This window comes from Heterocephalus glaber, unplaced genomic scaffold (genome assembly GCF_053883595.1).
Source record: "Heterocephalus glaber isolate CG9 unplaced genomic scaffold, H.glaber_assembly_v1.0 deba00000621, whole genome shotgun sequence".
Classification (NCBI taxonomy): domain Eukaryota; kingdom Metazoa; phylum Chordata; class Mammalia; order Rodentia; family Bathyergidae; genus Heterocephalus; species Heterocephalus glaber.
Genome location: NW_028258153.1, coordinates 35,048,843 through 35,073,105, shown reverse-complemented (window position 1 = coordinate 35,073,105; position 24,263 = coordinate 35,048,843). Strand labels below are relative to the sequence as shown.

At 43.8% G+C, this 24,263-nt stretch overlaps 1 protein-coding gene across 7 annotated transcripts in view; it reads right to left on the bottom strand.

Moving 5' to 3' along the window:
• Syk (spleen associated tyrosine kinase) overlaps nucleotides 1-24,263 on the bottom strand; it is an 84,489-nt gene that overhangs the window by 46,848 nt on the left and 13,378 nt on the right. For 4 of the 7 annotated variants that reach the window (XM_004870055.4, XM_021248498.2, XM_021248496.2 and 1 more), the window contains exon 2: nucleotides 273-420. The exons of 1 other annotated variant lie outside the window; for it this stretch is intronic. The gene's annotated coding sequence lies outside the window, so the exon portion shown is untranslated. Of the gene's footprint in view, nucleotides 1-272; nucleotides 421-9,438; nucleotides 14,109-24,263 lie in introns of those variants that run through there. 2 more of the 7 variants (XM_087206366.1, XM_087206367.1) reach the window with 2 other exon arrangements.

Here is a 24,263-nt window from a genome sequence, read left to right as displayed (position 1 = left end):
CCCAATAGACCAAATCCTCTGTCAAACCAAACACACAGGATTTGATAAAAGTGAAAGAATTCATTAGTTGATTTGCTTTGTTTTGTCTTGTTGGCAGGGACAAAGATATCTAAGAAACACACTGAAAAGAGAAGTGCACAGAATACAATAGCAAAATAGGACTCAGGGTTCCCCTTTGAGTGGACAGGGATGCGCTGGAGGTAGAAGCAGAAGCCCTAGGTGCTCAGAGCAGCTGCCACCCTGGAGAGGGGGTAGTTTCAAGGAAAGCTCACCCTTGGTACAGTCTGTTGCCAGAAGATGGTGCCAGAGGCTTGTCATGGGCAGTCACAGGGGTCTCACTTGTGACCCTGTGAAACTGTCGTCTGTAGTCACCAGGCCCTTCTATCTTCAGCCTGGGGTGCAAGAATCAGCAAGCTCCTTCTGGAGGTGCAGAAAGTGAGACCCTCTCAGAGCTCCCTTGTGCATGGAGGCACCAGGACAACCCCTGGCTGCCACTGTTAGAAACAGCTGAGGGGAATGTCCTGAATGCCTGTGGGGGCGGCCACCCTCCCCACCTCTTGGCCCTTGAAGAGACAGCATAGGTCTCCAACAGTGAAGATATCAACAGAAAGACACTGCCCGTAAGGCACAGATGACCCCCCAGAAGAGAAATGAAGGCTGGCTCTAGGTGCATCTTTAGCAAGGAGAGTGTTTTGTAAGGAGGAAGATATAGTTTACCAATTCAAAAGGCATTCAAGAGTGTAACCAAAACAGGCTGAGTGTTCCTGAAAAATAATCCAGTGATGCTACCCATTTATCTGGGAAAAATCCCCTTCCCCTTCCTGCTCCCCCCAAATCTCCCCACCATACACACCACAACATGTACGTCACACATACATCCCACACACAATCTACCCACACAGCTCCTCACATACACACAACCACATGCACAACATAACACACACATCACACATACATTGTGTATCCACATAGCTCCCACATATACACAAACCATACACATGCACACAAACACATCACACACAAATACCCTTACCGCCCCTCACATGCACTTACTATATACCAAATATATCACACATCGTATATACACACTGTACACAAACACACATGCATGATTTGATGAAATAGTCTGTGGTATATATAAATCATCTTGTACATGGCTTTACAACCTACAAACACTGGCCTGGTGAGGAGAATAGAATTTCTCTTGATAACAGCACCACTGTGGCTCTGGACAGGAACACCTGCCATTATAATTTGTCATTTTGCTCTCTGTGCCCAGCCACATCACCCCCTTTTCTGTCCTCATATGCTAGACCAACACATCGATGGGGAAGCCCTAAAAAAAAGAAAAACATGCTTCCATCGAGCAGGTATTTTGTGGACATCCGATAAACCTCATGAAAATGTTCAAAATTTGAACTTTCAAATTTTGTTCTAAATTTCTTGCTGTGTATGCACGTAGCCCTGGAGACCAGCTGACCCAACCCTCTAGATGCCCTGACTATGGCTGTATCGATTGAGCTTGGTTCTTGCTCAAGTTCACAGCTGCTTGGGAGAAGGGACCAATTCCAGCAAGTTCCCGATGACTCTGCTGCAAAATGCGTTTGCATCTGACTCCCTGCCTCCTCTCCTCCAGCCCCAGCGCTCACAGCCCCTACCCACTTCTGCTTCCCCAAAGCAACCTTTCCAGTGTCCACTCACGGCAGCCAGCCTAAGTCAATACATTCCTCCTCGGTTGACGTCATTTCAAAAGCCACCATATCCTGGTCACTTCCCCCACATAATTTTAGGTTGCCCAAACTCCTGTTACAAGTTCTACCAACTTCAGTGACGTGGCTGCCGGCACCTTGGTTTGCGCCCAGTGGCCCACCAACACAGCTGGAGACGGCCCCAGGTGTCTGGGGTCTATGCCTGGCTTTTGGAGGATGAAGTTTCCCTTTCACATGTGGTCACAACCCATTCTTCACCCTCTATTTACATATCAGGACAGCTGCGTTGAGCCTGCTTCCCCAGCCTCTGCTGTTTCCACCCATTTCCATCCAGCATCTAACACTGCGTTAAGTCAGGGTTATTCAACCTTGGCACCCTTCACACTGGGGCTGGATTGTTCTCTGTTTGGGGTGTGGTGTGTGTGTGTGTGTGTGTGTGTGTGTGTGTGTGGTGAGGGGCTATCTTATCCATTAGAGGCTACTTAGCAGCATCCCTGGCCTGGACTCAATGCCACAGAACCCTATTCCTTAATTATGATGAACAAAAACTATATCCAGACATTGCCTGGGAGCAAACAAATTCTCATTAAAAACCACTGTGTTAGCTGTTGTGACCTGACCATAATATGATGTGCACTGTCTATGACTTTAATCTTCACCAACAAATCAGAAAAACAAATATGTCCTTATCTAACTTGTTAGTGTCACTGTTGATGAGTAGAGAACAGGGAGGGTCGGAAATGAATGGAATCCACGCAGGTGGAACCCAGTGGCCTAGGAGACAGCAAAGCTAGGAGTGCAGAGCAACCACTGAGGACGGGAAAGGCTGGCAGTGCATCCCAGCTCCATGTGACCAGGACACCTTTGTGCCACAGCTCCTCATCTGGGAAAGGGATCCCAATAATACCAAAGCCACAATAATGAACTGCAGTCATGATGGAGAGTGGGGGGTGCCCATGGCAACTGGTACCTCATGAGTAGGAACCCTGGATAAAGAGAAGGACCAAGGAATGGTGGGATGCAGAAGAGAATGGCAGGAGGGGCTGTGCATACCAGGGAGAGAGACAGACTCCCTCACACCGTCTGAAGATGGTGCACAGTCCCCTGGAGGCTCAGATGGAAGGAAGGAAGCTATGCTTTCTTCCCACAGAACCCTCCCAGTGCTGGTCCTGATACACTGTGAGGGGTTAAGTCCAGAAAGAAGCCACATTTACTGTACAGGCCATGGTTCTGCCCCAGCCCTAGGAACCCCTCCAGAGGCTGGAGAAAGGAATTCTTGTACATGCTGAGAAACTCTATTGTATCCAGTGGGCATCTTCCTGTCTTGCACATGTCTGATTTCAGGTGTGCTGCATCATTTTAAGCTGACTGACTCCTTCTGATCTTCCTTTCCCACTAGATAGTCACAGTTCACTTCCCCAGTCCCAGGACTGAGGCTGCCTTTAAACGTATTGAGTCTGGAATTGATCATTTGCATAGCTCTATCTTGTCAGGCAGCAACAACCTCATGTGTGCTATCATAAGCACAAGGTTTCTGTTGGCATCTGAGCTCATTAAAAATCATGTGGCTAGGGGTAGTCTGAATGAAAGATTAGGGCCAAATGCTTAGATCTAGGAAATCAGCTGAAAAGGTGCCTAGAGCCTGTGACTCTAGTGGAAGGAAATTTTATCCCCTGCAGAAGAACAACCACAGTGAACATCAACATAGTGAAGAAGACTGAACTGTACTTGCACACCCCAGCTTCATAACTTTCTGTTTCTTTGTCCGCATCCCCAAAAACCACTAGAATTGCCATTCTACTAGTATAAATATGTTTACTGTTTTATTCCTGCTGCCCAGGAAAGGGGCTATCTTAAGAATGAGTCTCCATCCTGCAAGGCTTGTTGCAGAGTTACATTGTCCACATGGCAGCCAGCATCCAAGATGGTAGCCAACAACCCTCACCTGTAGGTCCTCACACCCTCACACAATGACTGCAGAGAGTGACCTGTGGAAGGTCTGAGCCTAGCTCATGAAAGCCCTTGATCTTTCCCTGGCCTACCCCAATCACACACAGCTACAAGTGCATTACTCTCCTGAGAGGGAGCCAGATGCCACACCCCGAACATCTCTGTGGGAAGCCCATGTGGTGAGCCATCAAAGCCTTCACTGACTTGCACTCAGCAGCCAGCACTCCCTTGACAGCCATGGGACCCACAGTTGGAAGAGGCTCCTCCAGCACCATCAAGCCTTCTGATGAAACTGCAGCCCTGGCTCATATCTGACTGTTATCCCAAGGAGACCAAAAGCCAGCCCAGCTGTTTCAAATGCCTGGCCACAGGAACCTTGAGAAATAATAGAGACTGAGTGTCCCTTTTCCAAAATGCTTGGGTATGGAAAAGTTTCAGGTTTTTTTTTTCAGATCTTGGAACATTTGCACATTCCTAATGAGATGTCTTGGGGAGGTGACCCAAGTCAAAACACAAGGGAAGGGGGAGAGGGGGAAAGAAAGGGAATGAAAAAAGGAATTAAGATGTGTTGCGTACACATACCAACTCCACACACGAATGCAAACATGATGTATTGCTAGCATGTACTAATAAAGAAGAAAGAAAAGAAAAGATGCCAGAGACTTTAGAATGTGTATGGTGCACCTGCCTGTCCTGCTCACTGAGGCGCCAAATCACCTAAGAGGGAAGAACCAGAGACAAGATTCATCCCAGAAGCATCAAAATCATAACCAGTCTGCAGGCCACGTGACATCACACATGGCTGTGGTACAAGAAGACAAAATGGGCCAGATGTGGAAGGATCCTGTGATCCTGGCTAAGTCACTGTCCTCTAGACTCAGTTTCTTCTTATGTAAAACATGGAGACAGGATTGCATTAACCTCTTCACTTCCTTCTCCCTCTGTTGTATGACTCAGGAAGCTGGTATGTGTGTATTTTCTTGCTGACACATAAATTGCACATATCACAACAAAAAAAATTCATTTGCATTTCATAGACACATTACACACATGGCTTGAAGTAGGGTCATACAATATTTTTAACAATTTTGTGCATCAAACAAAGTTTCACAGTGTGGAATTTTCTAATCATCATGTCAGTACACAAAAAGTGTCAGATTTTGGATTTTGAATATTTGAATTAGGAGTGTTTGACCCATACACGATGATTGCTGTTTTAAGCCACTATGTTTAGGGTAATTTGTTTCGCAGCAAGATACAGTAAATCCAGAATCACAGCAGAGCCTGGAGACAGAAGCAGCCAGTGGCTAGTGAGTATGCGGACCTCTGACAAAGACGCCCCGAAACACGGGGAGGGGTGGTGAGGTCTCGGCTGTGTTCTGGCAGAGTCAAGGTGAAACTTTCTGGTGTATCAACTCGGCAAGAAAAAACAAAACGGAGATTGGAAGGAAGGAGGGAGCAGCACCTGCCCCAGGCGCTCCCGGACCTTCAGCCCTTGCCCTGCGTTTCTCCAGCTCCCTGTCTACCTGTGGAAGAAGGCAGATGATAGGACTGGCTCTCAAATTCAGCAAGGACCACAACATCCAAGCCTAGCACGTACAAATTAGGGAACCAGGATCAAAGATGAGCCCAAAGTCCAGTTTGGCCTACTGTCACGACATGATAACTCAGAATCCTTCATTCTGTCATTTCCTTCTCTCTTTTCTCCTCTCTCCATTTCATCAATATAAGTACTCTTGACTCTGCTTTTTTTTCATCTCATGCATGAAACAAAATACAGTTGCTACTGTTTTTATTCACAGTAGTCATGTTCTATAGAGTCACCAGGAACTATGAATTTACAAATTCTGAACCACTGCTCCCAGGGAAAACATGAGACTAGATTCTTGGGATCCTCTGGTTATGTTTTCATAAACCAGTCAATAAAAAAACCTTGTTTTATATGTGTTTCCATTTAGACAAATTTATTTCATATATATTTTTTTGATGTATGAACCTCAAACTTAGGAGCACAACAACCTAACTCATGCCTGTAGGAGGCCTATTTAACACACATAATCACTTTGCAAGGCACTTCACAGTCTTTTTATACTTGGAGATACGAGGCAATACTTTAGCACCACGCTTAGGACCATTTTAAATTGTGAAATCACAAACAAAAAGCACAAAAATGCTCAAATAAAAGCGTCACTCAATAGAATAAGGAAATGGCACCTGTTTATGACATGAGAGCTGAAACTCAAGCAGCGTGTCCTGTCCAAACGCAGGGCATATTAGGCAACCCAAATTTCTCACCATTTTACACGTTACCAAAAATGACAGCAAAAGTACTGTTGGTACTGATTTTAGGGTTTATGTGTTAATGAGTAGGCAGATTTGTAAATATGCAATCCATGAACAACGAACACTGACTATAAGTAATTTTCCTCTTCTGTTCCCCACCTTCCCTGCAAATGTCCAACCTCATTTATAAAGATACATAATTTTGCTTTGGACATTTTGGGAAAACAACTAATCTATATCTAAGACCATACTTTTAAATATATTACTCCCCAAATCTAGGTTAATTTCAGTGTTTCCTAGCTAGGCATGGAGCCAGCGTGTGTCTCTACCCTTTTCTTAATTACCCTATCTATCCTCGTAATCAAAGGGCCTCCAATCTGTGATTCAAGGCTTCTGCTTTTCTTGCTATCACTGAAGCATGGCTCCTGCAGGTGCTGTTCTCCACCCACCCTGAGACCCTTCAACTTCCTGCAGTGAACATGTCCAACAGTACTTAGCAATTTAAGGTGGCTCATTTTCCCACCAATAGGCTGTGAGAGCGACACATGTAATGTAGACTGAGGCAGAAGTACATGGCTCTGTGGGGAAACAACATTGGAGGGTAATTTCTGCCAAATGCATACCATTTAAGGAACAAGATCAGGAAGATGCAAATTAAGGTTTATCACACTCGAAACCACACAGCCACCCCAATGCAAAGCTATCTCGTTCAAATGTGCCTGGGGATTGCCTTAGAAGTCTTCAACTGAGAATATTAAGTGTCAGGACTTGGGTAAAAGAGAAAACTTCCTCTGTGGGTTAGATTAATTTTCCTAAGAAAGAGGAAAGAGTCCAGCCAAGAGGGAGAATCAGTCTTGCTGGGCTGGTCAAGGACTGCCTGGTTAGTTAGAGAGAAATGACTGACCAGAGGGACACTCCACAGGATCATGCCACATAGCACGAGGCTCTCCAGACAGCCAGACACAACTAGTCTACACAGGATGATGGGAACTCAGCCTTCTATGACAGGGTCTCATCATACAGGAAAAACAACAAAACAAGGACACAGATATGGGGCCTCAACATGGAGGAATGGAACCCAGAGTTCATGAGCCTGAATCAGCCTTGTGTCTGCCACTGGCTTCATTAACACACATGAGCTTGTGCTCTGGGAGGCTATCCTGCAGGGTTTGTCCCCAGAATATTGGGTGGCCTGCCTGGGTGCCATGCTGCACAGACACATGGTCTCCCGAGGGGAGCCCTGTTTTCACTCATTGGGTGGACCCCAACCATGTCCTGTCTCTGTGAGCAAGCACAAAGCAATTCTTAGAAAACAGGGACCCACACTGCTGAAACAAAAAGAAAAACCATGGTCGCCAAGCATGATTTTTATTGTCATTTAGAAATAGAAGAGTTGATGCAACACAAGAAGACATTACCCAAACCTTCAGAACCAAATTCTTTTGTTGCACCTTCAGAACCTGAAAGGCCTGAAAATGCATAAAGGAAAGGCTGATCTATCCCAGCTGACTTTGACCTATCTCAGCCAGTCTAAAGGCATTCTGTCTCCATAAGAGATGCTCCCAAATCCTCTTTTATACCTGCCTGAATATAATTCACACAAATTGTATTATGCCTTGATGTCCATGTGAATGTTACCTTTCAACATATCAGACTACAAATAAGCCATGAGCCTACTTCAGAGGACTTAATTTCAAAATCTAAAGCATTGATTTAGTCAATGGGCCAGGTGAGTGGCTACCATGTGCTAGTCATAATTTTAGGTGCCATGCAGGATTGAGAAGGAGTGTTCCTGCCTCCCTGACAACATGTGGACAGAGGCAGCTCCTGGGATGAAGGAATGGGGATCCGTCTAAGAGTTCCCTTTCCATCCCAAAGACTGTGTGTGTGTATCTCAGGTTCTCTACCAGCTACACTTCCATCTGTATCTTGCTGGGCCTTGCCAAAGCCATGTGCAGACCAAGTTTCCTGGAATAAGCTACAGCTCCTCAGTGCTCTCCAGTCCAGAGCCTCCTTGGCCCTCAGAGCACCTGACCCAGGGACACTGTGGAAGTGTGGGTCCTAAGATCTGCACAGGCTAGTGCAGAAGCCATAGAGACAGAAAGCCTATACTTTAAACAGCTTCGTGGTGATTTGTAAGCAGTCTAATATCTGAAAACCTCTGCTGTGTTCCAGTATTTCACTCCCTGCATGATATTTATGGCTCGAGAATGAATTGAGTTGACCCTGTGCACCTCCAAGATCAGGAGAAAGGCAGGCAGGAGGTGAGCCAAGGGTGAGCCGTTGCTGACTACTAGCAGAGGACTAAAGCAGGGAGGACAGGAAGAACCCATGCCTTGTTGTTGCCTAGGGTGGGACGCCCAGCTCCAGGCTCCCCCAGGAACCCCCTTTGGAGCTCCTCCCCACCACAGTACACGTGGCACAGGTGGGCTCAGAGGAGGGGATGCACATGGTTATTAAAGTGACTACTAGCTGGCTGGGGATGTAGCTCAGTGGTAGAGCACTTGCCTAGTGTGATCAAGGCTCCAGGTTCAATCACAACAGTAGGAAGACATGGGAGCTGGCCTTTGTGAAAAACTAACTGAATACTAGGTCATGGCCAACATCATCCCTCAAAGGACAGGGTAGGGTTGCTGCACCCAGGAAGCCTAAAAATGTCCAAGGATATCCCACCAGTGAACTGTGTCCCTCAAGTCACTCACCACACACTCTTCTCTGGGGAAAACACCAACAACTGCCAAAAAAACCAGACAAAAGCATTTACCTTGAAAATACTCGCCATGGTGATCTCACTGGTCTCATCTGAGCAAACCACAGGAGTATATGAACAAGGCAGCAAAGTCTCAAAGCTTTCCTTGACCCTGCTCTAAGCCCAGACCCTTTCCTCCCAGGAAACTGAGGTAGCAATGGACGGCCATGAGCACAGTCAGCCGAAAGGACTTCGTGCGATCTGAAAGTGCCAGGCTGAAGTTTCCAGCCTTCAGGCACTATTTGTGCTTTTCTGTCACTCTGGCTCTTTAGCACAACCTGTACAGGGACCCTGTGGCTCCCAGAGAAACCAATCCATCCGATTTAACCAAGGACAAAATGGATATGCACTAAGAAACCATCTGAGTTTTGCAGAATGTGTACAAAAACTCACTATCATTTTCTCCTAGCCAATTAAAAAATAATTGTGGGAAACTCATGACTATAAAATATCCCAGAAGCTTATGATCTCCGGAGCTTTTGTAACTGTATTTTTCACAAATTTGACATGTAACCATATATTCAAGGCTTAAAGTGGTAAATGTTAGGCACAGGGGAGAACTGCAGGCAAAAACCAGGAAGGCAAATTGTTCGATACCAAGGTTCAGGCTAGGCATAAGTTTGGCGAAAAGTAGAGAACACAAGCACAGACACAAACCTTAACGCTCTCCTGTACACAGCCAGGGGTGCACAGGGGTCCCGTGGTCATGCTGTCCCGGTACACTTGACCCCTACAAGTCTTACCTACCTTCCTTTCCTAGATTGACACGTGAGTCTGCAATTGCAGGCACCAGACAGCATGGAGCATGGGAAGGACAGAGCGCACGAAAGAGAGAGAAGGATTTTCAAAGAGCTGTTGAAATGGAGAGAAAGCAGAAGCCTAGCTTGCCCGGCGGAAGGGTTTCCTGCTGTTGGACGGTGTCTGTAACTAGGGAAGTGGCCTTTCCTCAAAGTGTCAGTTTGCAAAACAAGCCAGAAAGCAGAAGTGTGGGGCTCTACTGGGTGGGCTGGGGCCCTCCTATAATTTCAGGTTCAAAATGAAGCTGAGCGGTGAGGACAGGGATCCTCCAAAACCAACACAAGGTAGAGAGCAGCGAGTGGACAGGGTTGTGCCCTCTCGCGCTTGGCCAGCCAGGAAATCCACTCTCCTAGGCGTTCCTACTGAAAGGAACTTTGTATTAGGGTACAGAAAAACTTTCTTCTCTACTTTTCTTCTTCTTTATCTTAGCTAAAGCTTTAATGATTTTATTAATAACTCATGAACCAACACAGATTTTACTGATTTTTTCTTCTGTTTTCCTGCTTGGAATTCCAATGATTTCTACTTCAATTACTTATTTTCTTCTTGATTCAGGCTTAATTTGATCTTCTTTCTATAGTTTCCTAATGTGGAATTGTAGGTTTCTGGCTTTATGGATTTCTTTTAGCTTAATATACACTTTAGTTTGGATTGGGTTTGGGTGTATGTCCAAAAGTTTTAGGCACTAGAAGCTTGGTCCTGGTACTCAGCGTGGTAGTGTTAAGGTGGTAGACCCTGAAGAGGCAGGCCCTACTGTGAGGTAATTAAGTCACTGGGGACAGAACCCTCAGAAAAGATTAATACCCACTTTGCATTGTTAGGCCTCCAGACCCTGGATTATCCTTCTAGAGTGAGTTGTTATAAAGTAAGGCCACCCTACGTGTGTGATCTCTTCCATGTTAGACACATTCCCATCGTGTAATACTATCTGCTCTGTTTTGATGTGGTATGAGGCCTTGTCAGATGAGGCTACTTGAAATTGACTTTTAAACTGTGAGTCAAAAATAAACCTAGTTTTGAATATAAAATACATAACATCTCAGGTTTTTTACAGCAACAAATGCACCCATATACTGCTATAAACACTCCCCTACACACTGCTTTCACTGCATCTCCAACTTTCTATAAGTCGTATTTTCATTTTTATGCAATTTTCAAAATATTTTAAGATTTTTTTTGAGACTTCTTTGACTCCTAGGTTGTACAGAAGTCTGCTGTTTAATTTCCAAGTACTGGGAGAGGAGTGTGTGTCAGCTTTTTTTATGACTGATTATCTAGTTTAATTTTATTTTGTTTTTAGAACATAATTTTGGATGAGTTAAAATTCTTAACATGTTTTGCAAGAACATCCTTTATCTTGGTGAATGTTCCAAGTAAGCTTGAAGAGAATGTGCAATCTTCTGCTTTCAGATTGAACAATTTAAAAATGTCAAGTTTGTTGATAGTGCTGCTCAAGCCTCTATAGCCTTACTTATTTTCCATCTCTTTGATGTATCAATTGCTGGCAGAGGGAAAAGGAAATCTTCAATCATAATAGTACACTTGTTCATTTCTCTTTTCAGTTTAATCAATGTTTGCCTTGTATAATTTGATGCTGTGTTGTTACGTGCATACATGTTTAGGATTATTATGTCTTCTTGGATATTTGGTCGCTTTATCATTATGTAACAATTTCTTTGAAGCCCTGGTCTATTCATCATGGGGATTTTGTCCTTTAAGTGATACAAGACGTCAAGAGGGTACTGGAATATGAGTAATACACTTAGGGATTCCCAGCTTGGGTCAGGCTCCGGCAGAGTGCTCTCCCCTGAAGAGTAACCTTTTGTATGGGGAAGGCTCTAGGTACACTTTGTAATTATCACTCATCCATTCTCCAGCTAAAGCCATGAAGGGCTCTTTATCAGATATTCACCAAAAGAACCTAGTGAGTATAGTAATCCTGCCTTTTTATTGTCTATATTTTCCGATATTTGGGAATCAAGGGCCTTAAAAATGTGGGCATATTGCTTCTCCCAGGACCAGTCAATTTCTAGAGATAGTTAAACACTCCTCATATGTCAACCAACCAATCAAAAGCCTATCCCTCAACTACTTCAGTACGAGGCTCTCAAAAGCACACCATTATTCCTCTCTCCTAATCACTCCAGGCACAGACAACTAGGGATAGCTCCTTTACCCCAAGGCCTGCTGAAATCATTCAAACCAACCAACTCTATGCTTGCTTTGCCTGCCTTGCCTCATGTTTCCTGCAGAAATTAGAATAAAGATCCTTGCTGCTGCTCTTTCTTCACTTGCCCTGTATACTGACCCACCCTGGTATTTCCCCGTGAGGTCCTATGTGGCACATGTCCCTCTTGTTCTCAGGGATCTGGGAGAATAAACATCCTCCTTCATAACAGCCATTCCCATGTCTGTGTGCCTTACCATACCTAATGAGAACATATCCACATTACTCTTAAAATAAGGTCTCTAGAGGGAATGCCCAAGAAAGTAGGGCCATCCTGATACTACTAGTCTTATCGGTTTTTCTCTCCCAAACTAGCCTGAAGTCAGTTTTCAGCAAGTCACCAAAATCCCTACCTAATAGCTTCTACCTTTGTTTGACTCCAACAGCTCCTGCTCCAGGTCAGCAGGCTTGCATTATCTCCTCTGGATATGCCCATCTTTCCAGATGCCAGATGTCAATCTTCCCCAAGACCCCAGGTCTCTGGTTAGCTAAGAAAAGTCACTGATTCTCAGTGTATTCAGCTTTCTTACTGTAAGGACAGAAGAGTTCTTTATGGGTCACAGCTGAAAGCAATGACTCTGTTTCTCTTTGCTAATGTTTGTTCAGGTACCTAGTGACTATCAAATGGTCCACAAACATCTTCCCCAATGAACAAATACATGGATGTGTGAGGGGTTAAAATGCGACTGTTCTGTAAAGGATGGTCCATTACTCTGACACATGTATGAGTGAATGGATGAATGATTATCTGGTCCACAAGCATTTGCTGCATGCATGAATGAGAGGTGATTGCAGTATTATCTCCAATTGTGTATTTCAAATCCAAGGAATCCCAGGAGTGCTCCAGGCTCCTAGTCTGGTCCACTCCTCCTCATTCCAAATCACTACCCGAGGCTCCATGTCCCCCAAGAGCTGTGTGTTCCTTAACTCAGGGCACATCCTCTCCATGCTTTCTAGGATACCAAGACAGTCCTCAATGACTTCTGCCTCAAAATGTCAGATCCCTGTTTTGTTGTTTGGGTACAGCATGTGGAAGGAAAATAATGTTTTACACATTGTCACCAAATGTAACACAGTTAGCAACCCTTTTCTTGACTTTAGATATTGACAGATTATACCTTCTAGCAGGCTCCTTGATAGACTAAAACTTTATCCAAAATTATGGAGACTTTAGGTCTTCTTACACTAACCCCTTTCTTTTCTTACACATGACCCTTAACAAAGTTTGAGGTATAATTTAAGGTAACAAAAAACTAAAAAACTCTGGGCTTTGTGCTTTGAAGGCAATGTTTGCTTTTCTCTTCCACCTTGGGTAAATTGCATTTTGTGGACATTGTATAGGGCAAGACCCATCTGTAGAGTCCCAGAAGGGTGTGTGAGTGTGTGTGTGTGTGTGTGTGTGTGTGTGTGTGTGTGTGTGTGTGTGGTGTAGGAGATGTCTGGGAAATAGTTCCAAGTCCTGCTCCAGAATGACAGTACTTAGGTCCAAATTCTGGCCCCACTACTTTTATCCCTAAAGTTCTCTGTTTCTCCATCTGCACAATAAGACCAACACAACTCACCTCAGAGAGCTGGTCCGGGGATTCCATGGGAGGTGCTCATGGCATGCTGCCTGGCACCTGGTAAATGCTACCCAAGGGATGGAAATGATCTCACTCCCAGGAAGCCATGCTCACACATCCCTATTCACCAGACCCTGTGGGTCTGCTGCTTCACATAAGCTCAAGAAACACAAAATAATATTAATTATACTAGGTGGGATACAGTGTGTCCTGACTGTAGCCATCTTGATCTAGAGCTGCCATAATTATTCCTGAGTAACCCTGTTCTGTTTTCCCCACATAGTTTTCCAGTATGCCATAACAAAAACCAGTAAAGTCATGTTTGGAGCTTTCTCATAGGACTCTGGCTCCAGGAAGGTACCTGACTCTTTGAGGCTAGCTTAAGATAAACCAGGTATGCTCTGGCTTGGATAAAGTCATTGTTGTCCTTATCTATATCGACATCTATACTGATACCTACACCTATACCTATATCTATATGCTCCTTCTGAACCAAATCCCAGACTGTTACCTGGTCTTGCTGCTCCCTGGGACTTCCCTTCTGTCAGTAGGTCCCCAGAAAATTATACATTGTGCAGACTTGGATCTGTCTGCCTTTTTATTCAGTTTCATGGCACCAGTGGCTGGTTCTCACACACAAGGCCCAAGTTATCCTGGAACATCTATATTATTGGCTTTATAAAAGAGAGGTATATTGAAGTATTTAGGGGGCAAACTTCTATGTCTATAGTTTACTTAAAAAATACTTGAGCCAAAAAAGAAAAAGCTAATATGACAAATTATTCCTACAACTAAGTAATGAGTGAATGCTCAATTATATATCATGCTCTTTACTTGGCTATATGTCAGAATATGTTTGTTATAAAAATTTAAGTTTTTTCACATAAAAAATAAAAACAAAATACTATACAAATCGCCATATATGATATGGTCCCTAAAGCCAAGACTGAAGTATCTGCCCATCAGCCACCACTCTAACTGGAATGGTTCGTCTCGACTGTCAGCTTGATGAGACTGAGAGACACCAGAAGTGAAGCACACTTCTGGGTGTGTCTGTGAGGATGCTTTCAGAGTGACTGGCCTGGGGGACAGCAGCCTGAAGGAGCAGACCCACATGAATGAGAGCAGCACCACTGCACAGGCTGAAGGCACAAATTCGACGAAATCGGCAGGAGAAGGAAGCCCACAGCACAGGCTCTTCCCTCCCCTCCTACTGCCGTGATGTGAACAGATCTGCTCCCTGATTCTCTCTCCATTACCTCCACCATGATAGTCACCTTACCAGAGGCATATCAGCCAATGGACTAAAACCAGAACCAAAACCACCCTTTCCTCCTTCAAGTTGTGTCTCCTGGGTTATTTGGTCACAGTGATGTAGGGTCCCTGAGAGAGCCACATCTTTGCAGCACAGCTGACAGTGCGCCATGAAGACATGGTGTGCCTTCCTGATGTTCTTGGAAAAGATGAAGATGACAAGAACGTAAGGACACTACCACCTCTAACAGAACAGAGTGACTGAGGGGGAGACATCGAGCCCTAAACAAGTAATTCTCTGTGAAAGTATTTGGTTCATGAAAACCTCCAACTGCTAAAATGACCAGCATTTTACCAATAAGGAACACAAGTTCTTTGCAAAGGATTGCTGAGGTTCAGCATGTACCCCCTAAGGATCAGGCATGGTCCCACGGAAGGATGCCATCTTCTATCAGCTGCGAGGTGCGAGCCTCATCTCTTTGTTCTGGAGTTGCCTGGGCCACAGGAGGACTTCCCCTAGAAGAATGCCTGGGGTTTCCCTGCTGCAAGGCAGCCTGTGAGTAAGCCTGCATGTGCTGTGACCTGTGGTGGTTCTGTAGGTCAGGATGTTGGAGGTCATGGGGACCTCCTGGTGAGTGCATATGCTTCTACATCAGCTCCAGGCTCCAGCTCTCCAGTCAGGAGTAAACCTGCCATAAAATCAACTCACCTCATGAGGAAGATATTTGTTTCTAAAATACTACTAAAAGTCATTCTTTCCTAAGAAAAGATTTGCGTGATAATTAGAAGATTGACACACATGTGAGTGAGTGTGTGTATGTGTGTGTGTGGTCTTGGGGATCACAACCAGGGCCTCACACCTGCTAGGCAAGCACTCTACCACTGATCTATGCCCACTGGCCCCAAAGACTTATTTTTGAGAACTCACTGGGCTTGCTGCTAAGTCGAAACAGAAATGCCATACTGATAAGATTGCATATAACCATTAAGACTGTGATCTGTTCACCTCTGGACTTGTTTACTGATGACCTCCTGCTTCAGAAACACTATCCGGCACAATAAAAATCTGCTGACCTAGTTACCCAGTCTATAATGCAAGGTGAAGAGACTTTCAGTGAATTATAAAATGATTCAACTGTTTCATAAACATGTTTCCTAATAAAGACAGCCACATTAACTTGGTTTTAAAAATTATTCCCATGCTTTGTACACTAGAGAATATAGTTGTCATTATCTGAAGGAAACATGTTCCATAAAGTCACCCCCAATACTGAATTAGCATATACTGAACCACTGGTCCTTGGAGGTCACAATTCTAGTCACAACACTGTCATCTACCTGTCAGTACAAGACCTTGTCTTATGTGTGTTTCTGTTTAAAGACACCTTATTAAATACATTTTGTGATTCATTATTATTGACCTTATGACCAGCAGCACCATGACCTGTGCCTGAGCAAAGTTCCCTAAAGCACATGTTTCCTCCACTGGGCACATGGGAGTTTCTTGTGCTTAGGGACAATACACAGCACTTCAGCACTGAAGCTGGAACTCAACAAAAACATCAACATCACCAAAGAAAAGCACAAAATCTGCAAAACCCGTGGCACTTAAAAACTAGGATGAGCTGAAACCATACTCAGAGGATTGCCCTGTTAATCTTCAACTGGAACAGGTGCATTGGTGACTCAAACCCTTTGCCATCCTGTGTATGTCTACAAATGACCAAGAACCATGTGTATATGGTTTGGGAGTACTCTGTAAGTCAATGTGCTGAATGGGTCAAAGGACCATCAAAATGACCTTGACAGGCCAGGACAATCAGAGAGGCTGACAGAAGCACAGAGTGCTATATAAACTGTTGTGGTCATATTGTACTGAATAGGCAAATTTACAAACACAGAACCCAGAAGAATGAGGATCAGTTGTGCATTATCTCACTCCAGAATATTAAATGTGACTCAGACTCATTCTTTATCCAAGTGGAATAATCCCATGGGGCATCAGTGGTCACAAACAAGCTAGATGGAAAAGTACAGGTTAATATATAAACCAATGCAAGAGTGAATAGATTTCAGGGCCAGGGATTTAGATCAGTGGTGCCGCTTGCCTCACAAGTGCAAGGTCCTGAGTTCAATCCCTGGTACCAAAAAAAAAAAAAAGAGTGAATAGATTTCAAGTGCGCAAATATGCAGGAAATTCCTACCTCCGTTCAGTTCATTTTTGCTCCTGATGGTCACATTTCCCTGCTCACCCCCTAAAAATGCCTCTAGCCATTTTCAGAAACAAGGATTTATTTACATGTACCGAAAACCATGAGCTCTCAGCTCGAGGTCAATCTGCTTTACCACGAGGGGAATTTACATGTGTGACCAACAAGTGGCCCAGCAGTGTGAGTGACAGTCCTGACAGCCAAGAGCCTGAGCTCGAGCACAGCTCTGGGGCAGATCCCTCTCCATCCATCTCCTCATCCATTAAAGGTGCAGGGCTTCAACTTTTTCAGAAAGTTCTTCTTTTAGGAAAGATAAAGACATACATGGTAAAACAGCAGTATTTGTCAATGTTGAGGGAGTTGTACTTTTCTGTAATTTTTAAATTAAAAATGTATGGTTGCTATGAAAAATAAATAAGGTTATATATGATCCAGGCTCAGTGTTGGCACTATTTCAGACATTCTGAGCACAGATGAGTCAAGTGCAGGAACAGATCTTGGCTACTATAATATCTGCTGGAGTACTGATTGGAAATGTCCCCCAAAGGCCCTGTGTTAAAGGCTTGGTCCTCAACTTGGTACTACTGGGACATGGTGGAACCTTTAGGAGACAGGACCTGGTCATTACGAAGTCTTCTGGTCATTTAGGATGTGCTCTTGAAGGGGGACAGTGGCTCCCTCCTACTTCTCTTTCTCGCTTTCCACCCATGAGGTAAGAGGACTTGCTTTACACATGCCGCTGCCATGAGGATGCACTGTAACCTCCAAAACTGTAAGCCAAAATAAACCTTTCTTCTTTATAAGTTGATTACCCTAGGTATTTTGTTATAGTAACAAAGAGCCTAACACAATAGCCCAGCACCTAATCCTACTCTTAACACATGTGAAGTGATCTGTAAGTTAATGCGCTGAATGAGTAAAAAAACTAACCAACAAAATGACCCTGATAATTAGAGACCCAGGATAATTAGAGAGGCCAATAGAAGCTCAAAGTGCTACATGGACTGCTGTGGTCATTCTGAGCTTGCTTTCTGGTTTTTCTTCCTAACTATTCCTATCAAAATTTTATGATTACGTGAAAATATCAGACACTCTAAGTTGCTCAGTAAGACAAACACCAAAATACCCAATAGCTTAAGTGCTGGCAAGTAAGGATGCCACTGACCCTTTTCTCTGACATTTTTCCACTGTGGAAAGAGTGGATAGCAGCAGTCCTGAACAACACGAGCCAATGTTTTGGTCTGTGTTTTGCTGCCATAACAGAAGAGTGGAGGTTGGTTACTTTACTTGAAAAAAAGTTTGTTTGGGCTCATGCTGTGTCCCAGGTTGAGGGGCCACTTCTGGTGATACTATCTTGCTGGCAGAGTCCTAGGGCTGTGTGGAGCACCACATGGCAAGAGACAGAGAACATGTGAGAGATCTAACCAAGCCTGCTTACCCCCAGCCTCTGAAAGTTCCCAACCTTATCCCACCTCTTAGTATCTCATGCTGGGTATTAAATTTCAGCATGAGCTTTGGAGGGGAAGAACCAGATTCAAACCATTTGGGGACTAGAACCACATGTTGGTTGCCAAGGCTCATGCTGGAAACATTAGGACTTTTAAGGAGACAAAGCCCACAGACCTGAGAGCTCCGTAGAGCAGTTGTAAAGCCAACCAGTTCTTGAAGGTGGAGAGGAGAGATGTGAAAAGCTAGCAACTGCACTGGGAAGAAATACATGTTAGGCTAAGTCATTCATATTGTCTCTCTCTCTCTCTTCCCCCTCCCCTCCCCCTCCCCCTTTCCCACTCCCTCTCATGCACACACACATACACACACTGCATTGTTCAGCATGAAGAAAATACTGTTAGTCTAGAACACATCTCATGTCTGCCATGATTTATTTCCAAGATGAGAAACCAGTTAGGGATCTATAGTATTACACCAGAAGAATAAAGGGAGTGAAGCAACAAAAGGAGCAAATGACAGAAAAAAAGAGTCACCCCAAAGGCCAGGTGAAGTCAGGACCACACACACAGACATGGAGTCAAAGAATTTGACAGATCATCTATTTGTTTTACAGCAGTAGTTCAAACCAGAGATATATAAGATAGAGGAAGAGAACAGGAAAAAAGACATTAAAGATATGCTGGCAGAAATGAGTAGGAAAGAGCAGAAGAGACAGGGCACTCTTTCTCTAGGCAGCAAGGAGAAAACTGATACTAACATTGCAAAGAACACCATGCAGAGGATGGAGAAAACTGAGGAGAAAATTAAGGAATTTAACAGAAAAATACTAGAAAGATAAAGGAAACTCCAAATATGCAAAACTGATGTCCGTGAAGTAGAGAATCTTAATAAAGGAGTGGAACACATGTTTAAAGTTGTAAGTAAATTTCCAGAAATAAAAGAGGCCTCATCTCCAGGAGGAGGCCTTTCTTAAAAAAGAAGTGAGCACCTAAAGGAAAACTGTTACTTGACCTCAACTAAAAATAAAACCAGCAGTCCAATTTCTAGGCACATACCCTATGGACTGGAAACCTGGGATACATCAGTACACCCATGTTCGTTGCAGAACTATTCACGGTAGTCAAGAAACAGAACCAAGGTAAATGACCGCCAACTGATAAAAGGATAAAGAAAATGTGTGTATATACACAACAGAATACTGTTCAGGTATTAAAAAATAAGGGTATTCCATCATTTATGACAGCATGGATGGACTTGGAGGATGTTCTGTCAAGTGAAATAAGCTAGGCACAGAAAGAGAAACATCACGTTTTATTTATAGGTGGAATCTAAAACAATCAAACTTACAGAAGCAGAGAATAGGATGCACATAACCAGGAGCTAACGTGAGGAGTGGGGAGTGGATGAGGGAATGTTGGCTAAAGCACAGAGCTGGAGTTTGGCAGGAAGAATGTATAAGTATTTTGGGGGATGGATATGTTAACTAGTTTCACCCAATCATTTCATATGCACACATAAATTATTATATCATTTTGTACCCCATAATTATATATGATTCTAACTTATCAAAAAATTTTTAAATTACTGGGTCTGTGGCTTCTCCTTGGCAGAACCTCAAACCATAGACAGCCGGCAGTGTCCACACGGTCTGCAGAGGTGGCAAACATGTTCAACCCTGGGCAAACAGTCCAATGGGGCACAGGGCTGGTAGGAAGTAATTTCAAGACTTGGACTAAAATGCTGGTAGAAATTGGACACCTGCTATGCACCTGCTTCCAAGTCTCTCCACATGTTTCTTAGAAATGTAGATGCCAAGCACACCACAGTGCACTGGTCCAGGATCCAGGGTCTCCCTGCTCTCCGGGGCTACTACTGGATCCTCAATGGTAAAAGCCACTCTCTGATTAGTAAGGACACAGAGTAAGGTAGAGGATGGAACAGGGACTTTTTACTCTGCCACAGGCTCCATTCCCTGGGAGCTTTCTTCCTTAAGGTGGTGGTGACAGGGCCCAACCCTGGCAAACATTCTAGATCTCCATGGCTTAAGCCCTGATATCAACATTTTTGAAAAGCTCTCTAGATAAACCCAGAGGCAGCCAGAACAGAAATCACCTGGCCTACACTTATTCATCAAGAAGGAAGGTTCTGGGGCTCAAAACTGATCCAGACAGAGCTAACCATTGAAGCAGGCAGCAATGTAGCTACCAAAAGAAGGGAGAATTACAGGACAAATATTTCAGTTTCTATATAGGATTATAGAGGAGTGGTGTGAAAGCCATCCTTAAGGACACCACTTTTAGTTAAGGAATCCCTATGAAGTTGTAGATATATCACTTTTATTGACATGATAAATCAGGGAAGAGTTTAGGTGGTATGCCCTGTGTCCACAGAGCCATGCACTGGCTGTGGGGGAAAGTTAGGTCATGCAAGAAAGTCTTATGCTTCCCAGGCCCTTCAAGGTGATTTCTCTTGTGGCATTATTTTAACTCTACTCTAATTAAGCACCATGGGAAGTAAGCATCAGGCAGACCTCCCCTCCTCCACCTCTGATGCCTGGATGGAGACAAGCCTCGAGGTGATACCAAGAGGGCCCAACATGAGAGGATCCCCAGCCCTGTGATGGTCCAGGTCCTGCTTATCAGCCCCGAAATGTACCTCAGGGTGCTCCCAGCCCTCAGCCCACCTCAAGCCCTTCCAATCACCCTCCGAGCTCTTAGTATCTCCCCAGAAACAAACATCTTGTTTTCCTGTATTTCAAAGTACAGACTAGGGTCACTGGCTCAGCATATTTTACTCTAATGAGGAATGTGCCCTTCTTCATATCTTCCATTCAAAATGGACCAAATTTCAGACGCTAAAGGTGTAAGGAACCAATGTTAGGGTTCTTGGAGGGGACACCTTTTTTTTTTCCAGTGATGGGGATGGAACCCTGGGCCTTGCACACCCTATTAAGTGCTCTACGACTGAGTTACTAAATTTTTTTTAACTGCAGAGAAATGAACAAATATTACTAAGCTTTCCTCTATCCTCACAAAATCTTCCTGAACAAAACATTGTTCTTTCAGGAACTACAGTTGTCACTGTTATCCGTAGGGAACTGGTTCCAACATACCCACCCTCAATAGATTCCAAATCCATGGTTGTTCAGGTCCCTTATATAAAATGGTGTGGTATTTGCATATAATCTATGTGTATCTTCCTGTATACTTCAACTCATCCCTGGATCACCTACAATAGCTCATGCAATGCAAGTAGCACATACATAGTTGCTATACTGTATTGTTGAGAGAATGATGACAAGAAAAATACTGTGTTCAATATAGTCACATTTTAAAGTAACATTTTCTTTCCAAGTTTGCTTAAACTGTCTGATTGTTCAGGGCCCACACATAGAGAGGGTCACCTGTGTTCTGGCCCACAGGTACCTAACCCAAGGCTGGGTTAGCTTGTGTCTAGATGTGTCCCCTCAAAGCTTCATTCGGTCATAGGTGGGGCTTTTCAATAGTGGCTGGATCTAGAGTGTGGGATCAAGGGTCCGGCATTACTAAATTGGTTCACTGATTGGTTTGGCATAGGTATAAGTGCTACCCACCCTAAGGGCATATAGCCTGGGTGGAATACAAAGGACAGAAAGAGGGTTGCTGTCCTTGCTCGTCACTTGGTACTTGTTGCCTTCTGCTGCTCTGTTTTACCATGAACTATTTCTCCTCTGCCATGCTCCTCTGCTATGCTATCTTGCTTTGGAGCCAGACAAACTATGAACTGAAATCTCTACAAACTGTAAGCTACAATAAACTTTTCCTCCTTTATCTTTTTGTCTCAGCAACAAGAAAAGTAACTAAGACACTTGGTTTCTCCATGGCTGTGTTCTTATTTGTAAGACCCCTGCAAGGCACCAGGTGGGAGTCAGTTTAGTTTCCATGAGACTCCTTCCCAGCAGGCCACAGACTAGACTGCAAGGGAATGGGTCTGTGCATGTGTGCACACATGATGGAGGAAGCTACTGTGTTGTGGAGATTGCTTGAGCATTGAAGATGAAAGAGCTAGTTTCTGTGAACAAGACTCAGGCTGTCATCTCACAGGGGAGGGCATCTGTCCCCATCAATTCCCAGCTTTGGATTCCCAGAAGAAAACTAGGCACCATGGTGTCCACAAGTGGACAGAGGCAAATATTATCTGGAAGGCACTTCCTGTGAGCAGCAGCTGTAAGAGCCAGGAAAGGTGGAGGTGGGTAAAAGGTAGCCCCTCCTGGGCTTCCTGGGGGACTGACACCAGGAGGCTCATCTACCTGGTACTGAGCAGCTCTTGTGATCATGGAAATGCCTAACTTCTCTGATACGGTCCCTGGGCACGTGTCCACAGGCTCTTTTAATGTGGCAAATGTGACTGCTGACGACCTCTCAATTTTATTTCATTTTAAGTAATTGAAATACAAATGGCCACATGTGGCAAGGGGCTCCATGCTGAACATCCCCAGGATGTTCTGAATGTGCAGTGGCCAGCATGTGTGGTCCAGGCACCTTCCTTACAGAGAGGCTTCTCCCATTCGGGTTAAACTTAAGAGTCTCTGTTTTCTTTCTTTTTTTATTATTGAAAAATAACTTGATTATCAAACACACACACATACAGAAATTAAAACCATTCAAAGAAGAACAATGCAAGGGAAAAACAACTACAATAATATTCAAATACAGTAGAACTCAACCAAAACAAAACTGGAAAGCACTTAAACATTTTTCCATATACCTTAAAAAAAATCTCAAGTACCAACAAGACACCAGAGGATGTGATTTGTTTCAGAAAGATCCTCCAAAACCAACATTGAACAAATAGTGGTCTGGCAAAAAAACTCCAATTAGCTAGCATACTCCACATAAGCCAAACTTCTCCCTGATTTAAATTTCAATACAGTCATATGACACGCGATGGAAACACAATCCAAGAAATACGTTATTAGGCAATTTCATCTGTGTGTATCCTTAGTTACATTTTCAGTTTCTCACACTAGAGAAACTATTTGGTATTTATGCATATGTGTCCTATTTATTTCACTTAAGAGGATGGTCTCAATATGCATCCATTCAGCTATAAATGTCTCTAGTTTCTGGTTCTTTATGGCTGAGTAGTATTCCATTTTATATTAAAAAAAACATCTTCTTTATCCAGTCTCCAGTTGATGGGCACTTGGGCTGCTTCCAAGCTTTAGCTATTACAAACTGTGTTTCTATAAACATGGGTGCTCACATATCACTGTGGTATGATTCTTTTAATTCTTTTGGGAAGATATCCAGCAGGGGAATAGCGGGGTCAAATGGGACCTCTAAGCCTAGTTCTTTGAGGTGTCTCCATACTGATTTCCACAGTGGTTGCACCAGGCTGCACTCCCACCAACAATGGAGAAGGGTTCCTTTCTCCCCACACCCCTGCCAGCATTTGTTATTTGATGATTTCTTTATAACAGCCATTCTTTCTGCGGTGAGGTGGAATCTCAGTGCTGTTTTCATCTGCATTTCTCGAATAACCAGTGATGTTGAACATTTTTTCATATATTTATTTGCTGCTTTTACTTCTTTGTCTGAGAAATGTCTGTTCATTTCAGATGCCCATTTTTGAATTGGGTCTTTGAATTTGGGGGAGGTCTGATTTTTTTCAGTTCCTTATGTATTCTAGATAGTAGTCCTTTGTGTAAGGTACAGTTGCTGAAAATTTTTTCCCACATTGTAGGTTGTCTCTTAGCTCTGTTGGTGGTTTCTCTTGCAGTGCAGAAGCTTTTTAATAAGAGGAGATCCCAGTTGTTGATTCTTTGTGCTAGTTCCCGTGCTACTGAGGTTTTGTTCTTAAAGTCTTTTCCTGTGTCAATGTCTTCAAGCGTTCTACCTAACTTATCTTCCAGCAAATTTAGTGTTTCTGTCTTGATATCTAAATCTTTAGTCCACTTCGATCTTAGTTTAGTGCATGGTGATAGGTATGGGTCTAGTTTTAATCTTTGGCAGGTTGAAATCCAAGAGTCTCTGTTTTCTTTTTATTAAGGAGGTGACATTTTCTCCAGCGTCTAGTTTACTGTATCCAAAG